This window comes from Tamandua tetradactyla, chromosome 3, assembly GCF_023851605.1.
Source record: "Tamandua tetradactyla isolate mTamTet1 chromosome 3, mTamTet1.pri, whole genome shotgun sequence".
Lineage (NCBI taxonomy): Eukaryota > Metazoa > Chordata > Mammalia > Pilosa > Myrmecophagidae > Tamandua > Tamandua tetradactyla.
Window position 1 is genome coordinate 73,736,054 of NC_135329.1, and position 13,511 is coordinate 73,749,564.

The following is a 13,511-nucleotide window of genomic DNA, read 5'->3' on the forward strand; positions in this document are numbered from 1 at the left end:
TTTTTGTTTTTATTTGTACTTAAGAAAACAAACAATACACTTAGAACCACCAAATATGGCTGTCTTAGTTAGCTTAACCATAGGTGTGTTTTGATTAGAAGAAAATGTGACTCCATCCATCCTAGGTGGGTCTTGATTAGTTTACTGGAACCCATTAAAACAGGAAGCATTTTGGAGAAATTACAGAAGCCTCAGAGCCAAAAGGAACTTCACTGCAGAGCTTACCCAGATGTAGACATGTGGAGAACAGAGGCACTGATGTTTGGAGATGCTTTGGGCCCAGAGGACATTGCCATCTTGGATGTGTATGTTCATATATTTCAGCAGATTTCAGATGCTTTTGGCCATTATTTCTTCATTTTTTGCTCACTTTATCTTTGTCCTCTTGTAGGACTCCTAGGAAATATGTGTTGGTATATTTAATGGTGTCACACAAGCCCCTCAGTTTCTGTTCATCTTTCTCCATTGTTTTACATTCTACTCTTCAGACAGGGTTCATGCAATGGTCATGCTTTCAAGTTCACATATCCTTTCTTATACTTGCTGAAATATGCTGTTGAAATTCTTTATTGAATTCTTATATCTGATAATGTACATTTTTGATTGCAGAATTTCTCTTTGTTTCCCTCCTTATAATTCTATTCATTATGTTTCTTATTTTGTTCATATATTGTTTTTCTGATTTCCTTCGATTATTTTTACAGGGTTTCTTGAGCTTACTGATCATATTTAAGACAGTTCCTCTAATGTCTTAGATTAGCAATTCAATAATTGGTCCTTCTCAGGGATAATATCTATCAAACATTGTTTTCATGTGACATGTCCATTCTTCCCTGTTTCATGTGCATTTGGTAATATTTTATTAAAAACTGAACATTCTGCATGGTATGACAGTGGCTCAGTGGCAGAATTCTTGCCTGTCATGCCAGAGGCACCTGTTCAATTCCCAGTGCCTTCTCATGCAAAAAACAAAAAACAAAAAAAAAAACATTCTGAATAGTGTTTGGTGATAACTCTGGAAATCCCATAGTTTTCCCATTGCTCAGATTGCCAAAATTTTTCTTTATGCCTGTAGCCATTCACTTGTAACTTTTCCTAACAAGTTTTGAAGAATGTAAATTCCTTGTTTTATGTGGTCACTAAGGTATCTTTTCCATAATTTCCATGGCCAGTTAATCAACTGACATAAATTTCATGAATTAAAACTAATAAGATGAACCCCCCTTTTTTCGTTTGTTAAATCTGCTGGAATGCTATATACAAGAAATGAAATGGCTTTTACAAAGTCAATTTATTAAGTTGCAAGTTTAGAAAGTTATGGATGTCCAAACTAAGGCATCTGAACAAAGATACCTTAACTCCAAAGAGAGGGCTGATGATATTTGAAGTTTCTTTCTTAGCTGGGAAGACACATGGCAACATCTGCTAGCTTCCTCTCCTCATTACATAGGGCTTCCTTGTGGGCATTTTCCTTCTGAATCTCAAAATGTCTCTGACTCTGTGAGCACTGTTGGCTCTAAAGCTTTTACCTAAATGATTCCCTATTAAAGGATACTATTAAGCAATCCCACCTTTAATGGGTGGAGACACATTTCCATGGAAACTACTAATCAAAATTACCACCCACAATTGGATGGGCCACATCTCCATGGAAATAATTTAAAAGATCTCCAAAAGAATATTGAATAAGGATTAAAGAACGTGGGTTTTCTTGGGCACATGATAGTTTCAAACCAGCACAATCCTCTTTAAATTTTCCAAAATTATCACTAGCAGTTGTTTGCTTCAGCCTTGCCTCTTCTCCCTCTGGGATCTTCCAGACAAAGTTAGAAATGCAACCCTAATTTTTTTTCCACTTTCTGCTCTGGTGCAGGCCAGCTATTCTCAGAACATAGACTGCTGTACCAATACTGCCACTGTGGGTCCAAGTGATGGATGTTGTCACTGGATAATTCCCACCATCACTTATGAAAGAAAAAAATCTTGGCATATTCTCTCGTTATCCAGTCTCCTGTGGTTGTTTCCATTGAACAGTCAGGTTACTGTGCTGCAAATTAATACTTCTGATCACTTTATCCAGCTCACTTTTTATTTTGTTAGCAGGATGGATCCCTAGAATTTCCTGCTCTGCAGTTTTGCATAAAATCACCATTCTTATTGGAATTTTTACTGTACTTATGTTTAGGGTCATTAATAACTTAACCAACTCCTTTTTTCTAGAGTATGAAGTGCTTGATAAGGTTACAAATCATACAAACATTCTACATCCAAAGTTTTTTCATGATAACTGTGGGTTTTTCTTTATATATGTATATTTTTCCCTTTGAATCAGGTTTAGCATCATGCAGCTTCTCTCATTAATGAAATAAATATTTGACAGATACTCATTTTATATGTATAAATCATGTTTTCAACGGAACAAAAATTCCACTTTGACAGATATAACCTAAGCAGGTGTTCTAGTTTGCCAGCTGCCAGAATGCAACACACCAGAGATGGATTGACTTTTAATAAAAGGGGATTTATTTCATTAGTTCTTCAGAAGAAAGGCAGCTAACTTTCAACTGAGGTTCTTTCTTATGTGGGAAGGCACAGGGTGATCTCTGCTGGCCTTCTCCGCTCTGGGTTCCAACAACTTTCCCTGGGGTGATTCCTTTCTGCATCTCCAAAGGCCTGGGCTGAGCTGCTAGTGCTGAGATGAGTTATGCTGAGCTGCTTGGGCTGTGCTACATTGAGCTCTCTCATTTAAGCACTAGCCAATTAAGTCCAACTTCATTCATTGCAGCAGATATGCCTCCTAGCTGACTGCAGATGTAATGAGCAACAGATGAGGTTCACGTGCCATTGGCTCATAGCCACAGCAACAGAACTAAATGCCTTCACCTGGCCTAGTTGACAACTGACTGTAACTACCACATGTCCACCCCTTGTCAACTTGGCAATTACACACATCACCTTAAACAATATTAAGGTGCAAAAATTCTCTTCTGGCTGTGGATCTGTGAACCTCAAAACAAGTTTTTTGGTGCCAATATGCAAACAAGGGACAGAATCCATGGGGAGAAAATGGAAAGAAAACCTGCTGGGCAAACACCACTGGATTTTAAAGTCTGAAATTCATTTATCCTTCAGCTTTAGAAAGTGGCAGTCACACCCTTTCCAAGGGCTTCTTCAGTGGCCTGCCTCTTTCTGAATCAACCCCAGGGGACATTGAGAAGACCACCTTTTTCTCTGATCCACCCTCTCCAAGCATCAGGGATGCACCTGGGCTCTCTGTCATTTCCGGGACACATGCTCAACCCCTCCAAGTGGTGGCAGCCAGTCTCTCCTCAGTCCCCCAGGGAGTATGCTGTACCTTCTCCCAGGCCTGAGACTGCATGACTATTCCACTGCAGTGAGGTGGGAGACTCATCCTCACCCTTCAGGGTAAACTCACCCTCCCCATATATATGGGTGGGTCCACTCTCCTGGCTGAGGTTTCTTGGCTTCAGACCTAAGCTTCCTTATTTCTAACTCTGCAAGCCCCAATTTGTGCCTTTTGTGCCCTCTTTGTCCAGATTGGCAGTGGTTCCATTTACACCAACTGTCTCTTCAAGCCCTCCAAGAACTTCTCCATCATTCTCTTGACAGTTCCTCCAAAATCGTCACCTTAACCATCCAAAAAACCATTCCAATTTATCTGGTATTTGCAAACTGCATCAGCACCCCACTTTCTGGTACCAAATCTGTTCTAGTTTGCCAGCTGCCAGAATGCAATATGCTAGAGGCAGATAGACTTTTAATAAAAGGGGATTTATTTCACTAGTTCTTCAGCAGAAAGGCAGCAAACTTTCAACTGAGGTGCTTTCTTCTGTGGAAAGGCACAAGGTGATCTCTGTTGGCCTTCTCTCCAGGCCTCTGGATTCCAACAGCTTTCCCTGGGGTGATTCCTTTCTGCATCTCCAAAGGCCTGGGCTGAACTGCAAGTGCTGAGATGAGGTATGTTGAGCTGCTTGAGCTGTACTACATTGTGCTCTCTCTTTTAAACACCAGCCAATTAAGTAAAACATCATTCATTGCAGCAGGCATGCCTCTTAGCCAACTGCAGATGTAATGAACAACAGATGAGGTTCTCATACCATTGGCTCATGTCCACAGCAACAGAACCAGGTGCCTTCAACTTGGCCAAGTTGACAACTGACTCTAACTACCACAGTAGGCTAAATGAAATCCAGCCAAAACTAAGTTTAAAAACACCAACTCTATAATATGAAAGCTGACTACTGTCCAAGTTCATTTTAGTTATTTAAAAAATACATACAAAAATACATAAATATTTACACATTTTCATTTCATAGTTTCTGACCAATTCTATACTTCAGGAATAACTCTGATTCAGTAGCAATCATATGGCTATGTATTCTTAAGGCATGCATTAATCAAAAAGGAATGTTTTTTTTGGTAGGCAATAATATGAAAGATCAATTTGATTTTTAGTTTTACAATCAGAATATGAAAATACTATGTCATTAAGATGAAGTTCCCTCATTTAAATATATAAAACAAGCCAAAATTTAGAAATAATATATTTTCTATATAATATTATAAAGGAAAACCTTAAGTTCAAATGTAACATTTGGTGTATAATTTATGAAGTAACACCCTTATTTTTTAACTTCACTATTTTTCAAACATTTCTCTAATCATTTCAAATTTATTCCAGTAAACACCTGCTATAGTTTGTGAACATTCATGCAAATACATCATTAAATAAATACTTCTGTGATATTTACAAAATAGAGATAAGAGGGAAAAAACCTTTAAACATGTCAGGGCTTTTCATTTGTTCTCTCTCTCTCAATCTTATGGATATATTAGTTCACAGAGCAACTAAAAATGTGATTCTTGCAATTATAAAACAAAGTATACCTTTATGCCATGATGTAATTAAACTAATGTTGAAAGCTTATCACTTAAGTCATCAATAGCTTAAACAAGAAGTTGAATATCCACTTTTTCCTTCATTCAGTGATCATTATGTTTCCAGAGGATGACATCAACATCTGTGCTGATTACTAAGTCAGCAACCTGTATGGATGTATGCCAAGGGATGATGTCATTGCTCATGCTGTGGAGAATCTCACAGGGCAGTTCACAGGAATAGGGCTATGTAGTAAGCAGTGATGCTCAGCTTCTTTAATGAAACTGTGCTGGATGTGATAAACTCATTCTTCCACATACTTTGATGGCATTAGCCACTTGCCTTTCATCTCTATTTCCTTTTTTACCTCAACAGAAAGCTGATTAAACTGTGTCACTAGATCATCTGCAGCTGTAGCTATACCAACAGGAACAACAAACTTTTCTGGCTGTGCAATTGCAGCATGAAGCATAAGCCATCCACCTAGGATAGATCCAACTGGTATCTGAGATCCTACAGCTAAGCCATCAATTACAGAAAGAACATCTTTTCTCCATTTCCCCACTGTGCATTCTTTTAAGTTATCATCTAAACTTCCAACTCCTTCATAATCAAACCTCATAAAGGCATGACTTAGAGATTTGCAAAATTTCTCAATTTCCAAGGCTGTTGTATCATTCATATTGGACAGATGGCCAGGTATGAAGATAACTCCTGGACTTTTGCCTTTTAGGTGCTTATAAGCCAGGTTTGGAAGGTCTGATCGACAATGGAAAGACAGTGATGTCTTTTGTCTGCAAGCTGGGAGCTGCCATGGTGCACAGAGGCCACAGTGGGGACTGAAGGAAATGGTCACCCAGCCTGAGATCTGCCGAGGTACCTAAGCCACCAACACAGTCATACTCACACTTGCCATATTCCCAGCTGCCCCTTTACATATGTATCTTGAACATTCTTTATCTGTTTATGCATCAGAAAGTAAGGCACTTGTCATTTTCTTCCATCCAAAAGTCTGTTTGTATATCAAGTAATCCATAATGAAATTTACATTTCTTTAAATGTTTAACTTATATAAATTAAATGTTTGTCTTTCTCTTTCTCTATATATTTACATATGTATATATAGATATATGCACACATATATACATGTTCTATATAGAGAGTATTTATATCCATCTGTCTTAGCTTCCTATAAAAAATACAACAAATTGTCACAAAAACAGGAATTTATCTTCTCACAGTCTTGAATGTTAGTAGTCCAAAATCAAGGTATTGAAAAGACCAGGGTTTTTTACAAAATCTGAAACTCTGGTGGTGCCTTTCTACAAGCTATAATCTGTGCATTTGTCACTTGGTGATCTGTCTTCTTCCTTCTTTTATGAGTTTGCATTATTTTCCTCTGCTTATAAAACCTTTAGTTATATAGGATTAAGGATAACCATGATTCTATTTATATTAAACAATAATCACTATGAAGGACCCATTCAAATGACTTCATACCCACAAATCTTAACATGTCTTGTGGGCAGCTCCATTCAATCCCCAGCAACATATCTATATTTGTCTCTATGTCTATCCATCCTTATTTCTATCTCTGTCCATTTACCTATCTCTATTCTATACATCTATCAATCAACTAACATCTATCTATCAATATGTATATATGAATCTGTTTTAAACTTCTATATTACTTTTCACTGCTGTACTAAACTATATATCTAGCAAAACAATGCTCATTTGATTTCAGTAGCACTCTGTTTGGACTTAAAACCTACCAAGTTATAGTAGGCTTAAGATGACTTTAAATATATTCATGGCTTTACTAAAATATTCATTTTTTGATATAGGTTTTCAGAGAATCCCTGGTAAGAATGCAGTTCACGCCAGCAGTTCACTCTTTGTTTCCTCAGAAATGGCAGTTCCTCCCAGTCTCTATTATTTGTTTTATCAGTATTCAGAGAACACATGTCCAGCTTCTGAATCCTTCTCCTGTGTAATGTGGATGTATATGTGGGGGAAATGTATGTGTCTACCTGTGTGTCACAGATGCAATATGCTGACAAAATAGCATAAGAAATTCACATGGCTTAAATTTACTTTCTTATCAATATTATCCCCCAGTCCTTAATGTCTAATGAATTATGGATCTATATGGTCCACAGATCATATCACACTTAATTTTAAAATATTTACAGTTATGCATTTAGTGCTTTCCCAATCTTACAAAAGAAAGCAAATAAACCAAATAAAACATTGATGTCTTTCTCCTGGGAATATTTATTATACCATTTTCTGTATCTTTTACACAAGTTATCTTAGATCTTGGCTTCTGAAAGTCTTACATTATATTGGTTTCTTGGATATATATTTAATTTCCCTCATATATTTTCCTTTTGAACAATATCAGTTTATTGTTTTCACATATTCATGATGAGGATATCTAGAGGTATGTGCCTATTGATATTTGTCACTCTGGTTGAATGGGCCAGAGCCAACACCTCAATACATTCATTTTCAGATTTAGTATCTCAAAAGTCTTTGAAAGCATCATAGAAGGATGTCCATATGCATCTATTTTTACTTATTGTCTCAGATGGTAACATAGCTGCCATAGCTGGTCCATGTTTAGAGAATACATAAAAAAAAATAGCTTCTGCCAAATCCCTTAACATCATCTTGTTTATACCAGTTATTTATTTAATATAAAAGCTTGTAGTTCTTGATATGATCTAGCTGATCAAAGCAAAGATCAAGGAAATAATTGGAAAACCATTAACCATCTAAAGCAGGAGCTTTGTGAAGAATCTTCAGTTTATTTCACTGGATTGGAGTTTGTGCAGTTCAAGGCCATGAGCTAGGACAATGCTGAGTCCTGAGAATTGTGGCTGTCTTCTCTGAGAGCTTCTTGTTATACTCCATTTACTTCATCTTTATTTTGCAATTTGCTTTATTCTTATATTTGGTTCTCACCATATATTACTGGTAAAACAAATTAAACTATTCTTCAGTGTACTTGTGTTTTACAATACCTATTCTTTTTTCTGTCTTTTTATATGGACAATAACATTTGTCAATGTGTGTTAAAATCCTAAACTCACTTATTTATCACATTTTTCTATTTTCATCATGCACAGTTAATTGAAAAGAGTGTAAATGAGATCAGAAAGCTCAGCATTTAGAGACAATATTCCCATTTATTTTGGTTATAATTTTTTTGTTTGGTTATTTGTAAAGTCTTCTTTCTCTGATAAAAACCACAATAAACTGCAGCTGTGACAGCATAGAAAATAAAAGCTTGTGTATAAAGACAAAAAAACAATTTTCTATGAACACTGCCTTATCACCCTGAAGCCACCATAGTTATTTACACCAATGCCCTTCCTTTCAACCAACTACTTATGCTGTGATATCATGTACAACACCTACATTTCTATCTATACAGTCCTATGAGTGGCTAGGAGGGACAAAAGTTAGCAGCCAGGCTCTGGCAAATCTTTCCTATTACAGTACCAGAGGCAGGAAAAATAATCAGGTTATAATGTTTTCTCCACTTATTCTAATGAAATGTCCTTATGGCAGCTTCTAGGGCATTGTCATAAGTTTAAAGTGTGTTCAGGAGGATATACCTGACTTAGATAGCTTATGGTGAGTATCATGGTCAGGGACATGTGTCAACTTGGCCAAGTTTTGGTACCTGTTTTTCTGGTTGGGCAAGTGCTGGCCTGTCTGTTGCAATGAGGACAAATTTCATAGAATTAGATCATGATCACATCAGCTCTATCCATGGCTGACTCCATTTGTAATCAACCAAAGGAGAGTGTCTTCTTCAATGAGTGAAGCTTAATCTAATCATTTAAATCCTTTTAAGGAGGATTTAGAAGAGACAGGCTCTGTTCCTGCTTCAGCTGGTGAGCCTGTCCTGTGGAGTTCATCCAGACCCTCCATCAGAGTCGTCAACTTCACAGCCTGCCCTGTGAATTTTGGACTCTGCATTCCCGTGGTCACATGAGATACTTTTATAAAGTTTATATTTGTGAGTGTTCCTTGTTGATTCTGTTCCTCTAGAGAACCCTAACTAATACAGTGAGTAAGCATGGTATTATCCTATGCTTAGTTATTGCTTGATGAAACATGTCAATGTCATCTATACAATTATTGTAGTATTAAATGGAGCTATTTCCTGACTGAAGTAAAGTCCTTGATGTAAGGTAACACTCCTCAGGTATGATTTGGAGGACTTGCTTTTAAAATCTTAGCCATGTTAAAAAGTGGTAAAAATGGTGCAGGGGAGCTGCCCAAATGTGCACAGCCTTCATGATCTGCTTGTATCTCAAGTCATTTGTGTACTTTTAACTGCTAATAAAATTTCATACTGCCTAAGAACTTTATAGTATTTTATCACTAAATGAATTTAATTTTACTCCACCTGTGCCTATTTGTTTTCACTTCATAAGGTTGTGTTGTGTCTGTGTGTATGTATATTTATAAGCACATATGCACACATGTTTTCACTCAAGCATTTATAAACACCAGCTCCAGAGCTTAGATTTTAATATTCTAAAAGACCAGACAGTAGTGGCCTTAACTCATAGCAGACTCGGTGTTGTGCCAAGAAACTTGAATGGATTGAATATAGAATCATGTTTTGTTGAATGACAGCATCATACATAGACTTTACTAGACTGAATAATCCCATACATAAACCTTTTGTTATATTGTATATTTAATTTAGTTCAAAGTTATACATGAAGCAAAGCCCAGGCATTTGAGGGTAAGGTTTTTTCTGAATAATTTAAAGTTTTATTTGGAAGAAGGCACTTCTTTGCCTAAAATGGAAGAAAAATGTACTGAGAATTTGATCTCTTCTTCAAATATGTAATATATTCAGAATTCTCCAAATAGCAGGGGATCAGTAAACCCATCTAGGAAAGAGATTCTGAGGGGCATTTGCTACTTTTTTGTTACAAATAATTAAAGAAAAAGTTTGAGAAAGACTTCAGTCAAGAGAATGACACTATGGGCTATGTTTGAAATGAGAAGTGAGTGTCATAAAGCCAAAATTATTTAACTCCTGGATGATTTTGGTGGGGGAATAGGAAGTAAAGTGTTGAAAAAAACAGAGCTTCTTTAGTTCACTAATTTGTGGAGGCAGTACTTGAATCCATTTATATGTATTATAAAATCTGAACATATAAATTATAACTCAAAGCATCATCTCAACTTATCCTAATATATAATTTCTGGAGACTTTTCCATGGAGAATTTCTTCTCATCTCAAAGTACACTGTATAGAATCAGAGATTTTCCTTTACTCATATCCTTGGGCCTTAGGCATGTCATAACTTATTATTCCTTTTATTTGTCTGAAAATGTGTCTAATAATTTTATCTTGTACATTTATTCAAATGCATTAATGTTAAAATCTATATTAACAGAAGTGGCCCCAACTCATCATAGAGTATTTGCAAAGTTCCCTTGGGGGAATGGTGAGAAAGGGAAAAAATTCAACTTCCCTATTTGGAGAAGGCCTGATATTCTCACAAGCAGAGAGGACAACCAATTCAATAAGCTGAGCCCTCAATCTTGGGGTTTGCTTATAGGAAACCTATCCCCACAGAACATAGGATAAGTCTACTTCAAATTAAGCCTGAGTCACTCTCAGAGGATCTCTTCATTACTCAGATGTGACCTATCCCTGAGACAACATGGCAAGCAAACTCAGTGCCCTCACCCTCTCTACATGGGAAATGACTCCCAGGGGTGTAAACCTCCCTGGCAACATGGGACAGAAATCCTAGAATAAGCTGGGACTCAGCATCAAGTGATTGAGAAAACCTTCCAACCAAAAGGGGAAGAGAGAAATGAGACAAAATAAAGTGTCAATGCTGAGAGATTCCAAATAGAGTCAAGAGGTTATCCTGGAGGTCAATCTTACACATTATATAGATATGCCATTTTTAGTTAAAGGTGTATTAGAGAAGTTAGAAGGAAGTGCCTAAAATTGTAGAGCTGTGTTCCAGTAGCATTGTTTCTTGCAGATGGTCATATAATGATAGAGCTTCTGCAATGCAATTGTGTGATTGCGAAAACCTTGTATCTGATGCTCCTTTTATTTATGGTATGGACAGATGAATAAAAAATATGGATTAAAATAAATAAATAATAGGGGAACAAATGCTAAAATAAATTGGGTAGGAGGAAATACTAGTGGTCAATGAGAGAGAGGGGTAAGAGGTATGATAAGTATGAGTTTCTTCTCTTTTTTTTTTATTTTCTGGAGTGATGCAAGTGTTCTGAGAAATGCTCATGGAGATGAATGTACAACTATGTGATGATATTGTGAACTATTCATTGCTCACCAAGTATGGAATGTTCATATGTTAAGAGTGCTTATATTTGTATGTTGTTTGATTTTATCAATAAAAAATAAAATAAAAAGAAATTAGAATTTTATACTAACACTAATGAGAAATGATTGAAGTGTTTTAAATATACTAGTGATAAGGTATAAAAATAATTATTCCATAACATAGCTAAATAATTAAAACATAACTAAACTTTTTACTCCACCCAAGTACATCCTCCTCTCCCCTGGCAAAGATAATATATTTTGTGTTTTCCATTCATTTCCTTTGCACAAAGATCGATTATATATATGTCTTTAAATTGTATATTCAGTATCATTAGTTTTTGAATTTAATATAAATTGTGTCAGTATTTATACTTGCAAGGCTTGCATTTTTCAGTCAACATTATGTTTGTGAAATTTTTCCATGATAATATATAATAGGCCTTGGGCAAATGTTAAAAATTCTTGCAATAATAATAATAGGCTAAATTGTTATAGCCACTTTGGAAAATAATTTATAGTTACCCAGAGAACTGAAGGTGTATAGACAAAATCATTCACCAATTCCACTCCTAGATATATACCTTAGAGAAACTCTTGCATAGTAAGAGTGTAAACATTTATGATGATATTTAGAGCAATATTCTTATAAAAAATTGGAAATTAACTAAATGACCATTGATTGACAGGATAACAGATAAGTAAATGTTAGTTTTTTCTTCAATGAAATATTATACAGCAGTCTAAATTAATGAACCAGAAGAAATACTAGGAAAATTATTTAGATGACTTGATTTATTGGAAAGGTGAGTTAAGAAACAGATTGAAGTAAAATGAGATATATATTTCTGTAAAAGGAATGATGTCAATAGTGTAAAATAAGAATAGAAAATGAAGAACCAAGTTTTCAGGGAGCATCATGCATGCACATAAAATGCCACTTCCCTTTGGCTCATTGAAAATTATGTTCAAAACTGCAAGGTGTTTGAGAAATTTAAGATTATAACATCCTCTTGGACAAATATAGAACACATGAGATAAGTTTTAGGATGTGAGTTTTCTATCAACTAAGAAATATTTTCAAAGTGATATCATGGACATGGTGACATAGGACTTCTTCTGGAGAGCTCTTCTCTCAGAATCAACTAATAAAAGGACAAACCTTACTTGTTTGAAACAGTATGATACAGACTGAGGAAGGGCACTATGTACACTGAATCAAGGAAAAAAATGGTAAAAATGCAAAAATCAGGTAGGAGATTTACATCCTGGACCTGATAGACTGGACCCCTCCCCATCACTAGGGGTAACTTAAGGGTCACACTGAGGAAATGCTGCCTGGTCCCACTGCTGTGGATTCAAACTACAGAGTCATTAACAGCAGTGAGTTAGAACCCCATGCATATCCAGGCAGAGGGACCCACCCTCAAGAGATCCAGGTCGAACACAAGCAGCTGAGGAGACACATACAAAAGTACCTCCAGGAGTAAAAGCAAAATCCATATTAAGCATGAAACACATTTTTCAAACATAGAGACTTTTCTAGTTTGCTAGCTGTCAGAATGCAATATACCAGAAGCAGAATGGCTTTAAAAAAGGGGAATTTAATAAGTTGGAAGTTTACAGTTTTTAAGCCATGGAAATGTCCAAATTAAGGCAAATTTATAGAAATGTCCGATCTAAGGCATCCAGAGAAAGATACCTTGGTTCAAGAAGTTTGATGAGGTTCATGGTTTCTCTCTCAGCTGCAAGGGTACTTGATAAACATGACAACATCTTCTAGTTTCCTCTCTTGGCCTCTGGCTTCATGAATCTCCCCAGGAGCATTCTCCTTCTTCATCTCCAAAGGCCACTGACTGGTGCACTCTGTGGTTCTCTCATCATTTTATAGTTATTCTCTGCTCTCAGAATCTCCCATCATTCTCTTTTATAGGATTCCAGTAAACTAGTCAAGCCCCACACAGAATGGGTGGAGACACATCTCCTTCTAACCAAGTTTCACATTTCCATGGAGATAAGCCAGTCAAGTTTCCCATCTATAGTACTGAATGAGGATTAGACAAAACAGCTGCCTTTACAAAATGGGATTAGGATTAAAACATGACTTTTCTAGGGTATATAAATCCTTTCAAACCAGCACAGAGACATTTAACAAAACAGCAGGTTTATCTTATTATTGTTATTATTGTCTCCCTGCAGACTCATTTTCTTTTATGACTGAAATAGTATTGTTTATTTACTCATTGAGGACCTGGTTGCTGA

General features: G+C 36.2%; 1 pseudogene; it reads right to left on the bottom strand.

The window, feature by feature from the left end:
- Positions 1 to 4,926: 4,926 nt before the first annotated feature.
- On the bottom strand, positions 4,927 to 5,816 carry LOC143676152 (palmitoyl-protein thioesterase ABHD10, mitochondrial pseudogene; annotated as a pseudogene).
- Between the last annotated feature and the right edge of the window lie 7,695 nt (positions 5,817 to 13,511).